Raw genomic sequence first — 16,087 nt, forward strand, 5'->3', positions numbered from 1 at the left:
CGCCATGTATGGCTGTTTAAGGCAGACTGCTAGATTATGCAATTTAAAAAGGTTAGATGGCAGTGGAATTAATTAGGTTTTTATTCAATCTGATTTCTACTATGTACAACCAGTTTTGTTCCAATGTCAATGGAATAAAATGCTGAACACATGAATGTCTGTCTAATGTTGTACGAAGACTAAATAATATTATATCCATTATTTTATTATTGTGTTTCCATATCACACTGGACTGAAGATAAACAAAAATGTGGGGACGTTGTAACAACTATGGGGGTTCGAGATGAGGGCAAGAGATCTTGATCGAGAATGTGTGCTAGAGCTCATATACAGAGGGGTCTGCATCAATGAGCATTTGCAACATACAGTATATAGCTGTGTGGAGTTTGTTCCAGAGGAAGTAGCATTTACACAAGTAAATGTTGCTCTGTTGTATAAGGAGTAGAAAAAGAAATGTTGCGACCGCCACATATGCCTGTTTAAGGTAGACAATATAGCATGAAGTGAGCAGTCGTGGACCCGGAAAAAGTTCAGGAAGGACAATACCAACATCTAGGTGGTATAGAGTTCTGTGTCTATTTTTATTTTTGTAGAACTATGATATATAGAGACCGGATGTGGAAGTGGTTGTATCACCTACATACATGACAAAAATTACTAAAAGCTTCAGCCGCAAAAAATGATATTAGTTCGCTGGCGCTAAATCTTAGATATATGACGCTAAACTCCAATAGATCAAACTAGGTGTCACACTCATTCTCTTCTCTTATGAACATTAATTTTCATTTGTTCCTTTCTCAAATTCTGCACACATGGCCTATGAACACATGGTTTTCAAAACAAACTAAATTACCAACTATATTTCCGAGCAAGCTTCTGGTGGTTTGTGTCCGGTCTGTGTGTGCAGTGTTATTCGGGAGAATATTAGAAATAACATAATGTGCTTCCCAAAAACAATAGTCACTTTGAAATTTCTGTCGTAATTACTCCAATAAAACATATTTTAACTTTCACCAAAATTGTGTGTACTGCTATCTCTACTCCTAATGTCTCAGTTGGTAGTCTCCGTTCCCGGTTAAATTTCGTCCCACCATTTTCATCTGGTTTTTTCGTTGGTTTTTTTCATCAGTTGTTTTCTGTCTAGTGCTCCCTGTTGGTTTTCCCCCTCCGCATCGCTCGATCCAACTCCTCCCTCTCCCTCGGTCTCGCCTCTCCTATCACTCGATGATGCTCGGTCCTCTCTAGGGTCCACTGCCCATCACTGTACCCCGCTGCCCTGCTCCGCTGTTTCCCCTCCCTCCACCTGCCTCGCCCCTGCATTAGAGTTCGCCACCCGCCGCCGCCCCCAGCTGCCCTGCTCCGTTGTTGCCCGTCCCTTCGCCTGCCTCGCCCCCCTCTCCTACACTCACCCCTGCCTGATATGGATATAGATGAGGCGTTGTCTCCCGTTCCTCTCATCGCGTCCCTTGTGCCAGCCATGGAAGAGGGGAGGAAGAAGGGGAGGGAGAGCAAGGAGGAGGAGGAGGAGGAGGAAGAAGAAGCTTCTCTCTAGAATCAGCCAATCGAGCGGGGCTCTTGATCTTGGCTAGCGAGAATGCGGCAGATCTCATCGATGTTGCAGGGCCTGGCCCAATGCATGTCTCTGGGAAAGGAGAAGAAGGTGGAGGAGGAGCACCAGGGGACGGTGCTGCGGTCGTCGGGGACGCTCTGGGGCGAGGGCTCCAAGACGTTCGTCGTTGCGTGCTCCCGCCGCGGCGAGAATGGCACCAACCAGGACACCTCCATCGTCTGGGAGGTGAGTTTGCCGCTACCCTGCTTCTTCCCTGCTTGCCCTCTATTGCATGCGAATGATTTTTTACACTGGTTATCACAACATATTACTGCTGGCGTGTAGTAGTCAAGATCAGCAAGACCACGTACTCTGCATAGAGCTTCTTGCCACACAATTTAATTCCCGTGTTCCAAACACAAATTTCTGGTACTCGAGAGGCAGAAGAGGTTTTAGTTGCGGCCAAGACGAGCCGGCGACATGGTCTCTGTTCCACAGAAAATGGCGAGGGTACGTACAGCGTTGGGACTTGGGACTGGTCGCTGGCTTCTTCTTCTCATTTCTGGCCATAGAAGAAATGAAATAGTTTTCAAGTGATTGCCTTGCGTGTGCACGAAATAGAGTAGAGATTGGATCCCATCTCCCTCCGTTGTTCACCTAACCATTTCTCTGATATTTTTATGAGTGAGATGGTTCAATTCGGTTTTGTTAGGCCATTCATTCACCAGATTACGTGTTGCCTCTTGGGACGATTGATGACCCACAAATGTAGGAGATCTATTGTAGTCCTTTCGATAAGTAAGAGTGTCGAACCCAACAAGGAACAGAAGGAAATGATAAGTGGTTTTCATTAAGGTTTTCTCTGCAAGCACTGAAATTGTAGGTAACACATAGTTTTGTGAACGGATAAATTGTAACGAGTAACAAGCAATGAAAGTAAATAAAGTGCAGCAAGGTGGTCCAATCCTTTTTGTAGCAAAGGATAAGCCTGGACAATTTCTTATAATGAGAAAGGAGCTCCCGAGGACACATGGGAATTATCGTCAAGCTAGCTTTCATCACGCTCATATGATTCGCGTTCAGTACTTTGATAATTTGATATGTGGGTAGACCGGTGCTTGGGCACTGCCCTTACTTGGACAAGCATCCCACTTATGATTAACCCCTATTGCAAGCATCCGCAACTACAAAAGAAGTATGAAGGTAAACCTAACCACATCATTAAACATATGGATCCAAATCAGCCCCTTACGAAGCAACGCATAAACTAGGGTTTAAGCTTCTGTCACTCTAGCAACCCATCATCTACTTATTACTTCCCAATGCCTTCCTCTAGGCCCAAATAATGGTGAAGTGTCATGTAGTCGACGTTCACATAACACCACTAGAGGAAAGACAACATACATCTCATCAAAATATTGAACGAATACCAAATTCACATGACTACTAATAGCAAGACTTCACCCATGTCCTCAGGAACAAACGTAACTACTCACAAAGCATATTCATGTTCATAATCAGAGGAGTAATAATATGCATTAAGGATCTGAACATATGATCTTCCACCAAGTAAACCAATTAGCATCAACTACAAGGAGTAATCAACACTACTAGCAACCCACAGGTACCAATTTGTGGTTCAGATACAAGATTGGATACAAGAGATGAACTAGGGTTTTGAGAGGAGATGGTTATGGTGAATATGTTCATGGAGATTGACCCCTCCCGATGAGAGGATCGTTGGTGATGACGATGGCGATGATTTCCCCCTCCCGGAGGGAAGTGTCCCCGGCAGAACAGCTCCGCTGGAGCCCTAGATTGGTTCCGCCAAGGTTCCGCCACGTGGCGGCAGAGTTTCGTCCCGTAAGCTTGCCTCCGATTTTTTCCAGGGTAAAAGCCTTCATATAGCAGAAGATGGATACCGGAGGGCCACCAGGGGGCCCAGGAAACAGGAGGGCGCGCCCAGTAGGGGTGGGCACGCCCCCCACACACCTGGCCAGGGTGTGGGCCCCCTGAGGTGTTTCTTCCGCTCAATAATTCTTATTAATTCCAAAAATAAGTTTCGTGGAGTTTCAGGATTTTTGGAGCAGTGCAGAATAGGTTTCCAATGTTTGCTCCTTTTCCAGCCAGAATTCCAACTACCAGCATTCCCCCTCTTCATGGTAAAACTTGTAAAATAAGAGAGAGTAGCCATAAGTATTGAGATATAATGTGTAATAACATCCCATGATGCAATAAATATTGATATAAAAGCATGATGCAAAATGGACGTATCAACTCCCCCAAGCTTAGACCTCGCTTGTCCTCAAGCGGAAGCCGATAACGAAAAATATGTCCACATGTTTAGAGATAGAGGTGTCGATAAAAATAAAATATGGAAATGAGGGCATTATGATCATTCTTATAACCGCAACATAAATAGATTTTGTCATATGATTTCTTATGCTCAAGTAACGATCAATTCACAATGTCAAGCATGGTTCAGAAACTTCATTGGGAGCTAGAAAACTATAATCTCAGTCATTGAAGCAATTGCAATTTATCATAACATCAGCAAGAGTCAAGAATAGAGCTTTTCAGCAAGTCCACAAACTCAACTATCATGTAGTCTTCTACAATTGCTAACACTCACACAGTACTTATGGTTATAGAGTTTCCACCGGACACTGAGAAAGATAGGGTCTTATTGTGTTGCCTCCCAACGTATTCACCTTTAGGTGATGTGAACAATAATAAAACATGCTAACTTACATCCAATTGGATATATATATCATGATTTTCAAACACGAGGAGCTTGCCAAAGGATAAAATGAAAAAGGGGAAAGGTGAAGATCACCTTGACTCAAGCAAAAAGTAAAAACATAAAGTAAAAGATAGGCCCTTCACAGAGGGAAGCAGAGGTTGTCATGTGCGTTTAAGGTTGGATGCATGAAATCTTAATGCAAAAGAACGTCACTTTATATTGCCACTTGTATGTGGACCTTTATTATGCAGTCTGTCGCTTTTATTGCTTCCACAACAAGATCGTATAAAGCTTATTTTCTCTGCACTAATAAGTCATACATATTTAGAGGGTAATTTTTTATTGCCTGCAACATGCATGACAACTTACTTGAAGGATCTTACTCAATCCATAGGTAGGTATGGTGGACTCTCATGGCAAAAACTGGGTTTAAGGATATTTGGAAGCACAAGTAGTGTATCTACTTGGTGCAAGGAATTTGGCTAGCATGAGGGGGAAAGGCAAGCAACATGTTTGGAAGGTCAATGACAATATACTTTAACTGAGATGTGAGAAAACATAAACCATTATGTTGTCTTCCTTGTCGAACATCAACTCTTTTAGCATGTCATACTTAATGAGTGCTTCACAATCATTTAAGATGTCCAAGATAATATATTTGTATGTGAAACCTCTCTTTCCTTTCCTATTAATTGCAACGATGACCAAAGCTACGTTTACCAACCCTCAACAACTTTTATGCCTCATACTTTCTATGTGTGAAGTCATCACTATCCATAAGATCAATATGAACTCCTTTATTCTTTCTACTTTCCCAAGATCATAGCAAGATAGCAAAGCCCTTGACTCAACACTAATCTTTATTACAGATAGCTCATAGACTCCATTACATAAAGAGATCACAAAGCAAAACTCAAAACTACTTGATATCAAAACTTCAATGTACTAGATCAAGATGCTACTAAAAGGATTGAACTAAATAAAATGGTAAAGATAGGAGTGTGATGGTGATACGATACCGGGGCACCTCCCCCAAGCTTGCCAGTTGCCAAGGGGAGTGCCCATACCCATGTAATTATGTCCTCGGAGGTGATGGAGGTGGTGATGATGATGGTGGATAATCGCACATCGAGAGTAAAAGCTCCTCCAACTTGCGGATAATGCCCTTGAGTCCAGCGATATGATCCTTCAACAAAATATTCTCCTGCGTGAGATACTTATTTTGTATGCGAGCTAACTCAATCATCTTGAAAGCTTCAATCTCTGTTGGAGTAAAGAGGTTAGGTAAGGGTTGAGGGGTGTCTTCTTCTTTCACTGCCGGAGCTTGAACCTCCATGGTCTTCTTGATCCCTTCATCCTTGTTGATCTCTTCCGGTTCTTCTCTTTTTAGCTCTATCTTCAATATCCAAGCATCCTTGTCTTCATTGTTGAAGGAGGGTGACGCCATGGTGCTCTAGATCTGTCAGAAAAACAGCTCGAAACGAAAACAGAGGATATTTGCGTGATACGGTGGTCAAAACCTTCGGGAGTTTATATAATGAATTTTTACCGACCAAAATACGTAACGTGCAAGAAAACGGAGTCCAGGAGGCACACGAGGTGGCCACGAGACAGGGGGGCGCGCCCTCCACCCTCGTGGAGGCCTCGTGTTCTTCCCGTATTACTTCTTTCTTCCTAAAATTCTTAAATATTCCAAAACTGATTAGAATTGTTTTGGAGTCGGTTTACTTACCGTACCACATACCTATTCCTTTTCGGAGTCTGGAACGTTCTGGAAAGTGTCCCTTATGTATACCTACGGGGTTACGGTTTCAATAATATTAGTTTCAACATTGATATGATTACCTGAAATATAATGTTTAATTCTTTGACCGTTCACCACCCTCGGACTTGTGCCTTCGAAGTTGTTGATTTTTATGGCACCAGAACGATAGACCTCCTCGATAACGTAAGGACCTTCCCATTTAGAGAGAAGTTTTCCTTCAAAAAATCTTAATGAGAGTTGAATAATAACACATAATCACCAACGTTAAACTCACGCTTTTGTATCCTTTTGTCATGCCAACGTTTGACTTTTTCTTTGAATAGCTTGGCATTCTCATAGGCTTGGGTTCTCCATTCATCAAGTGAGCTAATATCAAACAACCTCTTCTCACCAGCAAGTTTGAAGTCATAGTTGAGCTCTTTAATAGCCCAATATGCTTTATGTTCAAGTTCTAGAGGTAAATGACAAGCTTTTCCATAAACCATCTTATATGGAGACATACCCATAGGATTTTTGTATGCAATTCTATAGGCCCATAATGCGTCATCAAGTTTTTTGGACCAATTCTTTCTTGATCTATTGATAGTCTTTTGCAAAATTAATCTGAGCTCTCTATTGCTCAACTCTACTTGACCACTGGACTGCGGATGATAAGGAGATGTGATTCTATGATTAACATCATACTTAGCAAGCATCTTACGGAAAGCACCATGAATAAAATGTGAACCACCATCAGTCATAAGATATCTAGGGACTCCAAACCTCGGAAAAATAACTTCTTTAAGCATTTTAATAGAGGTGTTATGATTAGCACTACTAGTTGGAATAGCTTCTACCCACTTAGTAACGTAGTCAACAGCAACTAAAATATGTGTATAACCATTAGAGGCAGGAAAGGGTCCCATATAATCAAAGCCCCAAACATCAAACGGTTCAATAACAAGAGAATAATTCATAGGCATTTCTTGACGTCTACAAATATTACCAATTCTTTGACATTCATCACAAGATAAGACAGACTTACGAGCATCTTTGAAGAGAGTAGGCCAATAAAAATCAGATTGCAATACCTTGTGTGTAGTTCTATCTCCAGCGTGGTGTCCTCTATATGATTCAGAGTGACACTTGCGTAGGATCTGTTCCTGTTCATGCTCAGGTACACAATGTCTAATAACACCATCTACTCCTTCTTTATAAAGGTGTGGGTCATCCGAGAAGTAATGTCTTAAATCATAAAATAACTTTTTCTTTTGCTGGTATGTGAAACTAGGTGGTATAAATTTAGCAACAATGTAATTAGCATAATCAGCATACCAAGGAGGAGTATGAGACGCATTAACGATCGCTAATTGTTCATCAGGAAAGCTATCATCAATAGGCAGTGGGTCATCAAGAACATTCTCTAACCTAGACAAGTTGTCTGCAACGGGGTTCTCAGCTCCCTTTCTATCAATAATATGCAAATAAAATTCTTGGAGCAAGAGAACCCATCTAATGAGTCTAGGCTTAGCATCTTTCTTTTCCATAAGATATTTAATAGCAGCATGATCAGTGTGAATAGTAACTTTGGAATCAACTATATAAGGTCTAAACTTATCACATGCAAACACAACTGCTAAGAACTCTTTTTCGGTAGTAGCATAATTTCTCTGGGTAGTATCAAGAGTCTTACTAGCATATTGGATAACATTCAAGTTCTTATCAACTCTTTGCCCTAGAACAACACCTACATCATAATCACTAGCATCACACATAATTTCAAAGGGTAAATTCCAATCAGGTGGCTGAACAATAGGTGCAGTGATCAAAGCTTTCTTAAGTATTTCAAATGCTTCTGCACAATCATCATCAAAGACAAAAGGAATATCTTTTTGCAATAAATTAGTCAGAGGCCTAGATATTTTAGAAAAGTCCTTAATGAACCTCCTATAAAAACTGGCATGACCAAGGAAACTTCTTATACCTTTTATGTCCTTGGGACATGGCATCTTTTCAATAGCATCAACTTTAGCTTTATCAACTTCAATACCTCTCTCAGAGATCTTGTGCCCCAAGACAATGCCTTCATTAACCATAGAGTGGCACTTTTCCTAATTCAAGACGAGACTAGTGTCTTCGCATCTCTGCAAAACTCGATCAAGGTTGCTCAAGCAATCATCAAAAGAGGATCCATAAATGGAGAAATCATCCATGGATACCTCACAAATCTTTTCACAAAAGTCAGAGAATATAGCCATCATACATCTTTGAAAGGTAGCAGGTGCATTACATAAACCAAAAGGCATGCGTCTATAGGCAAAAGTACAGAAAGGGCAAGTAAAAGTAGTTTTAGATTGATCCCCCGCTGACACAGGTATTTGAGAGTAACCAGAATAACCATCTAGAAAGCAGAAATGTGTGTGTTTGGATAGTCTTTCTAGCATTTGACCAATGAAAGGTACTTAGTAGCTTTATTTAATTTACGGAAATCAATTACCATCCTATAACCTGTAATAATTCTTTGTGGGACCAATTCATCTTTATCATTAGGAACGACAGTAATACCTCCCTTTTTGGGAGCACAATGGACAGGGCTTACCCAATCACTATCAGCAACGGGATAAATTATACCTGCCTCAAGGAACCTTAGTATCCCCTTTCTTACCACTTTTTCATCTTAGGATTCAATCGTCGTTGAGGATCTATAACTGGTTTGGCACCTTCCTCCAATTTAATTTTGTGTTGGCATAAGGTGGGACTAATGCCCTTAAGATCATCCAGAGTATATCCGATAGCAGCACGGTGCTTCTTCAGAGTTTTCAATAATCTTTCTTCTTCTTGTTCTGAAAGGTTAGCACTAATAATAACAGGATATATTTTCTTTTCATCAAGATAAGCATACTTAAGATTATCTGGTAATGGTTTGAGTTCAAACACGGGATCACCCTTGGGTGGAGGGGGATCCCCAAGAATTTCAACGGGAAGGTTATGTTTCAGAATAGGTTCCTGTTGAAGGAACACTTTATCTATTTCCCTTGTTTCCTTCATAAACATATCGTTTTCATGGTCTAGCAAATATTGTTCTAACGGATCAGTAAGAGGCACGGCAATAGAAGCAAGACCAATAATCTTATCCTTACTAGGTGATTCTCTATCACAAGGTTGTCTATGAAACTTAGCAAAATTAAACTCATGAGACATACCCTCTAAGCCAATTGTAACAGTATCCTTTTCACAATCAATCTTAGCATTAACAGTATTCTAGAAGGGTCTACCAATGGGACAAAAGTCATCTTGTGGGGAACCAAGAACAAGAAAATCAGCAGGATATTTAACCTTCCCACACAAGACTTCAACATCTCTAACAATCCCAACTGGCTTAATGGTGTCCCTATTGGAAAGCTTAATAGTAACATCAATATCTTCTATTTCAGCGGGTGCAATATCATGCATAATTTCTTTATATAAGTCATAGGGTATTGCACTAGCACTAGCACCCATATTACATAAACCATGATAACAATGATCTCCTATTTTAACAGAAATAACAGGCATGCCTACAACAGGTGTATGAATCTTAGCATCTGGTTCAACAATATTAGCAGTCTCACCACAGTAATAAATAACATGCCCATATAAATCATCATCCAAGAGATCTTTAACCATAGCAATACTAGGTTCAACTTTGATTTGCTTAGGAGGTGTATAAGTCCTAGTATTACTCTTATGAACAACAGTCAAAGTTTTAGCATGATCCTTTATCCTAACAGGAAAAGGAGGTTTCTCAACATAAGTAGTAGGAATAATAGGATCACTATAGGTGACAGTCTTTTCTTCAACTGTAATAGGTGCAACTACTTTTACCTCAACGGGAGGATTATATTTAAACCACTTCTCCTTAGGGAGATCAACGTGAGTAGCAAAAGATTCACAGAAAGAAGCTACTATCTCAGAGTCAAGTCCATATTTAGCGCTAAATCCACGAAAAGCGTCGGTATTCATAAAAGATTTAACACAATCAAACTTAGGTGTCATACCTGACTCTTTACCATCGTCGGAACCCCAATCTTCAGAGTTGTGTTTAATTCTTTCCAATAAGTCCCATTTGAATTCAATAGTCTTCAGCATATAAGAACCAACATAGGAAGTATCGAGCATGTTGCGATCATTGAGAGAAAGACGAGCATAAATAATTTGAATAATCATTTCTCTGGAGAGCTCATGATTGGGGCATGAATATAACATTGACTTAAGCCTCCCCCAAGCTTGAGCGATGCTTTCTCCTTCGCAAGGACATAAATTATATATGTAATTACGATCACTATGAACAAGATGCATATGATAGAACTTTTGGTGAAATTCCAACTTCAATCGTTTATAATTCCAAGATCCCGTATCATCACATAGCCTATACGATGTCAATGCATCTCCCTTCAAAGATAAAGGGAAGACCTTCCTTTTGACAACATCATCGGGAATACCTGCAAGCTTAAATAATCCACAAACTTCATCCACAAAGATAAGGTGTAAATCGGGATGCAATGTCCCATCTCCTGCAAATGGATTAGCTAGCAGTTTCTCTATCATACCCAAAGGAATCTCAAAGTAAATATTTTCAATAAGTTCAGTAGGTTGAGGAGCAACTCTTTGCTCTTCTGGTCGGGGTGAAGATACCCCGAACAAGCCCCTCAAAGGATTAGTTTCCATAGTGACAAGTAACAGAAAATTTCAGCACACTATATAAATGTTTCCTTACCAAGTTCCACTCACCAAAGGCGCTTCACTCCCCATCAATGGCGCCAGAAAAGAGTCTTGATGACCCACGAGTGTATGGGATCTATCGTAGTCCTCTCGATAAGTAAGAGTGTCAAAACCAACAAGGAGCAGAAGGAAATGATAAGCGGTTTTCAGGGTTTTCTCTGCAAGCACTGAAATTGTAGGTACCAGATAGTTTTGTGAATAGATAAATTGTAACGAGTAACAAGCAATGAAAGTAAATAAAGTGAAGCAAGGTGGCCCAATCGTTTTTTTAGCAAAGGATAAGTGTCAGTGTCAAAGCCGGCGGATCTCGGGTAGGGTGTCCCGAACTGTGCGTCTAGGCGGATGGTAACAGGAGACAAGGGACACGATGTTTTTACCCAGGTTCAGACCCTCTCGGTGCAGGTAAAACCCTACTCCTGCTTGATTAATATTAATGGTATGGGTAGTACAAGAGTGGATCTACCACGAGATCAGAGAGGCTAAACCCTAGAAGCTAGCCTATGGTATGATTGTTGTCCGTCCTGCGGACTAAAACTCTCCGGTTTATATAGACACCGGAGAGGGCTAGGGTTACACAGAGTCGGTTACAATGGGAGGAGATCTTCATATCGTATCACCAAGCTTGCCTTCCACGCCAAGGAAAGTCCCATCCGTACACGGGACAAAGTCTTCAATCTTGTATCTTCATAATCCGGGAGTCCGGCCAAAGGTCATAGTCCGGCCATCCGGACACCCCCTAATCCAGGACTCCCTCAGTAGCCCCCGTACCAGGCTTCAATGACGACGAGTCCAGCGCGCAAATTGTCTTCGGCATTGCAAGGCGGGTTCTTCCCCAAACTCCATTTACTTGTAGAATAGTGTCCGGCTTCTGATAAATGTTGCGCTCCTTGGCTTCCACGTCCAATAAAGGCCATCCTCCATTTGTCGAACGAATGCGAAAAGCCAGGGTATTTTTACATTTCCCCCCTAGCCACTCAAATAAGCTGCCTATATAAAAAGATCCGAACCACACCATCTCCCCTTTGCAAGCTTTCACAGGAGCGCTGCTGACAAAAAATCCATTCCATCATGGATAACCAACGCGGATCCTCCTCTCGCGCTCCCAGCCCCAAGCCTAGGGATTGGGAGAGATGCTCCATCCCACATAGCAAGCTAGTAGTGCTTCAATCCAAGGGGCTACTCCCCCCAGCATATATGGTCCAAGTTCGATCCGGGATGGCCACCTATAGCGGCGGAGAGCAGGCGGAGAGCGTCCCCAATCCCTCTCAAGGAGAGCGGGTGTGCCTAGTTCCTTATTTAATAAGAGGAATCGGATTTCCAATTCATCCATTTCTCCGAGGTCTACTGGAGTTCTACGGCCTCCAGCTACACAACCTCACGCCTGCCTCCATACTGCATGTTCTGGGCTTCGTGGCCCTCTGCGAGCTATTCTTGGGCGTCGAGGCCCATTTCGCACTGTGGAAGAGGTTGTTCTGCCTTGTGCCCCGCTCTCAGGAGGGGTCAATTTATCAAGTGGGTGGAGCCGAACTATGGCGCGTCACCGGGACCGGATATCTATCCGGTACCCCAAAGAAGGTGTCCGAGGACTGGCCCTCGGAATGGTTTTACATGGACGACGTCCCCCTGCTGGACCCTATACGGATCGGCCTCCCTGAGTTTAATAACGCTCCGTTAAAGAAATGCCTGAGCTGGCGCCCACGGAACCCTCAAAGGGAAACTGACAAGGACGTTTTTTACCTGATGAGTCGAATAAAATTCTTGGCTCATTCTGGATTGACCATGATCGAGGTCATGGCCACATGCATTTCGCGGGGGGTGCAGCCGCTTCAGTACAGAGGCCACCCTATGTGGGATTTCAACGGGGAGGACGACGCCACCCGGTGCGGTCGCAAGGGACCGGATTCGGCTGCCACTCTAACGAAGATCTTATCCACTTTGTACAAGGGAGAAGAAGAGGAATTCATCCGTGTCAACCCACGGGGCGGATTCTCTATGTATAGTCCTCCAAGCTGGGTAAGCGAACACTTTCACTTATCTACCCGCTTTCGAAATTCCCATAATTGAGTACTTAGTCTGGCGATGTTAACGCAGGAGCCACGACAGACTATGAAGGAGATCAACAGCCCTCGTCCGCAACCCGAGGACCCAGAACGGTCCCTCGATCTGGATTCCCAAGAGGACCCCGACTTATGTGCGGAGTTAATTGATGGGGTGTTTCATCAATTGAGTAAGGACAACACCTTAGTGGCCCTTATGGCCGACTATCCTAGACTACTTCCAGCCTCAAAGGTACCGAGACCGAAGTCCCAGTACTTTCAAGGAGATCCATCCATGCCTTATTTTGAATGCTGTAAACCAATAGTGTTTCGTTTTGCAGGGGAAATCCTTAGGCGGAGGGTCGGGCCCGCGGTGGGCAGCCAACAAGGGCCACTGAAGTCAGGCGGGCCAAAAAGAAGTGCAGACCAGATCGAGACTCCGGTGCAATGGTACGGCATGTGAATTTAACGCCTAGGGTTTATGACCTCAAGTCATACTAACGCTCATGCTCTCCTTAGGAAGAAGAGAGCCCGCCGGACTATATCCACCGCCAGGCTTCAAGGCCGGGTCCGGAAGCGGAGGCGGACACGGGGCGCGTGTCGGGCGTTCCTCCGACAAAGGACGCAGACGGGCTATCTGCCACCAATTCAGAGGTGGAGAGTGCCATGAACCACAGGCGTCGCCGGACTGTTCTTCGTGACGCATGTTTTTCCCCAGAGGCATTGAACGCCTTTAATACGGGAGATGCGTACCTTGTGCCGCTCAAAATGGTCTAGCCAGAGCCACAGAGCAGTATGTGAAAGACATACGGGTGAGTAAATCTGATGGTTATATATGTCAGTAGCCCCCGAGACTTGAAACAGTTAAGATAACTGTTTTAAGGATCATATATTATGCAGGGTCTTACAAAGAAGAACACGCAACTGTCTCAGGAGCTGGAAGAGTGCAAGGCCCAACTCGAGGCCGCACTGGCCGCTTCAGATAATGCCAAGGGGACCCCCTCAGGTAATATATGCTTCGAAAGATAATTGCGTTGTGAAGTGCAACATGTGTGCAATCCTGACGATAACAGTGCAGATGGGGCCGGAGTAAATCCGGACAAGAAACAACTCCTACGCCAACTAAAGGCTGGCGAGAGCATGCTGACGAGGCTGAGGCAAGAGAAGAACCAACTTCAAGACGCCAATACCCAGCTGTACGAGGAACTAAAGGATGTTCGTGTTCAGCTATCTGCTTCCGTAAAGGAGAATCGGCGACTTCGACGCGGCATTTTTAGTAAGTTCTTGAACGAACATTTGAAAAAAGAACTCGTCGAGGAAGTTGATTGACAGAGCTATGTCTGTAGGTATGCTGACAGGTCGTCCTGTGGAGGAAATGCCTGGTTCAACGGGGGACCTTCTTCCCGAGCTATTGCAACTGCACGAACGAGCTCGGCAGGCGATGCAAGGCGTCATCTAGGCTATGTGGCCATCCCTCTCCATGCCCGAAGGCCTTGGGGAGCTTGCAAAGAAGCTGGAGGGAGTGCGGTAGCGCTTCCGGTTGTGGAAGGTATCGGCCTGTCGTCAAGGTGCCAGGGAGGCCTGGGCCATGGTGAAGACTCGGTAGACGAAGGCTGACCCGAACCACATGGCCGAGGTCGGCCCTATGGGGCCTGACGGAAAGGAGATCCCTATCAGTTTAGTATATGGCCAGGTAGAGCTGGCTGCCAAGTATTCTCAACAGGACTGTAACTTAGACCACCTGTTGGATGGTATTGAAGAAGAATATACCGAGTCGAATTGACTCTGTAATTTAAAATGACATGAAAAATGCCTTCTAGCCGGATTGTAGATTGTTTGTCATTGCGGACCTTTTCGCTTCGACCTCTGGACCCTATAGTCCGGAGTGTGTCCGAATACCCTCTCGGTATGTAAGAACTGGGGCATGCATGGAGACAAGGCGTAGGGGTCATAATTGCTTTAGTAGACAAGTTCCCAACTAGTTATGTTATATTACATGTTTAGTAAGAAACATCTTCCAGGGAGAATAGTTCCATTAGGGGTTCCTTTCCCTGGGAGGCATGCCCTAAAGTGCATGTCCGAACTGCGAGAAAAGGCAGAAAAAGCATCTGGGGGCAGATAAATAATAAACAAGAAAAATCATCTTTTAGTTCACCGACTGAATATTCCCTTAAGAACACTAGCTTTCGGCTTCACCCAGTATGAGGTACACATCCGGCTGACCCGGTGGTAACAATCGCAGAGGTGCTCCCTTTACCACCTAGCCGAACAAACGGGAACATAGGGGTAAGCACAGGAGCCAGGCAACCCAGCTTGGCCAAAACTTAAGTCATATCGATGCATATAATGGTGTATAAAAGGTGCATGCAGAAGTGTCACACATGTTTTGGGCATTAGGTCCGTTTATATAAACTTCTGATAAAGAAGCCCCCAGGTATAATGAGCGCGGGTGGCGCGTCAAGTATGTGCGAACAACGCGCAGGCAAGCCCCTAAGAGCTTGGGAGAAAAAGGTAGGGAGAAGGAGAGAAATGCCAGGCAGCTAATAAAAATAAGAAAAAAAATAAAAAAAGGGACAGAGGGAGGAGACGGACACGGAGTCCGGCGCAAGGCGTAGAATCTTCATAGGCGTGCTGCGTTCCATGGGTTCGGCTCGAGTCGGTTGTCCGATGCGTTTCGTGGACGGTACGCTCCACCAGTCAGTACTTGGTCGACTATGAAGGGACCCTCCCATTTGGGCTTTAGTTTGTCCTTTTTCTTGTCCGGCAGGCGTAGAACTAGTTCGCCAATGTTATAAGTTTTGGCCCGTACTTCTTTGCTTTGATATCTTCGAGCCTGCTGTTGATAAAATGTGGAACGGGCTTTTGCCACATCGCGCTCCTCCTCCAATCCAAGTTGTCCTGCCGATCGAGCTCGGCTTCTCTTTCTTCGTACATGCGCACGCGAGGTGAGTCATGAATTATGTCGCAGGGCAGGACTGCCTCTGTGCTGTATACCATAAAAAATGGTGTGAATCCGGTAGTGCGATTCGGTGTGGTCCGCAGCCCCTAGAGTACGGAGTCAAGCTCCTCTACCCAGTGCGTGTTAGATTCCTTGAGGGATCGCACTAGCCTGGGTTTGATGCCGCTCATGATGAGACCGTTGGCTCGTTCGACTTGACCGTTAGTTTGTGGGTGATAGACTGAAGCGTAGTCGAGCTTGATGCCCATGTTTTTGCACTAGAGTTTAACTTCGTCGGTCGTAAAGTTTTTGCCGT

The 16,087-nt window shown here is 43.8% G+C and overlaps 1 pseudogene; it reads left to right on the forward strand.

Moving 5' to 3' along the window:
- The first annotated feature begins 1,594 nt into the window (after nt 1-1,594).
- The window catches only part of LOC119306293, a 45,877-nt pseudogene continuing 31,384 nt past the window's right edge, over nt 1,595-16,087 (forward strand).

This window comes from Triticum dicoccoides, chromosome 5B (assembly GCF_002162155.2).
Source record: "Triticum dicoccoides isolate Atlit2015 ecotype Zavitan chromosome 5B, WEW_v2.0, whole genome shotgun sequence".
In the NCBI taxonomy this organism is placed as follows: Eukaryota; Viridiplantae; Streptophyta; class Magnoliopsida; order Poales; family Poaceae; genus Triticum; species Triticum dicoccoides.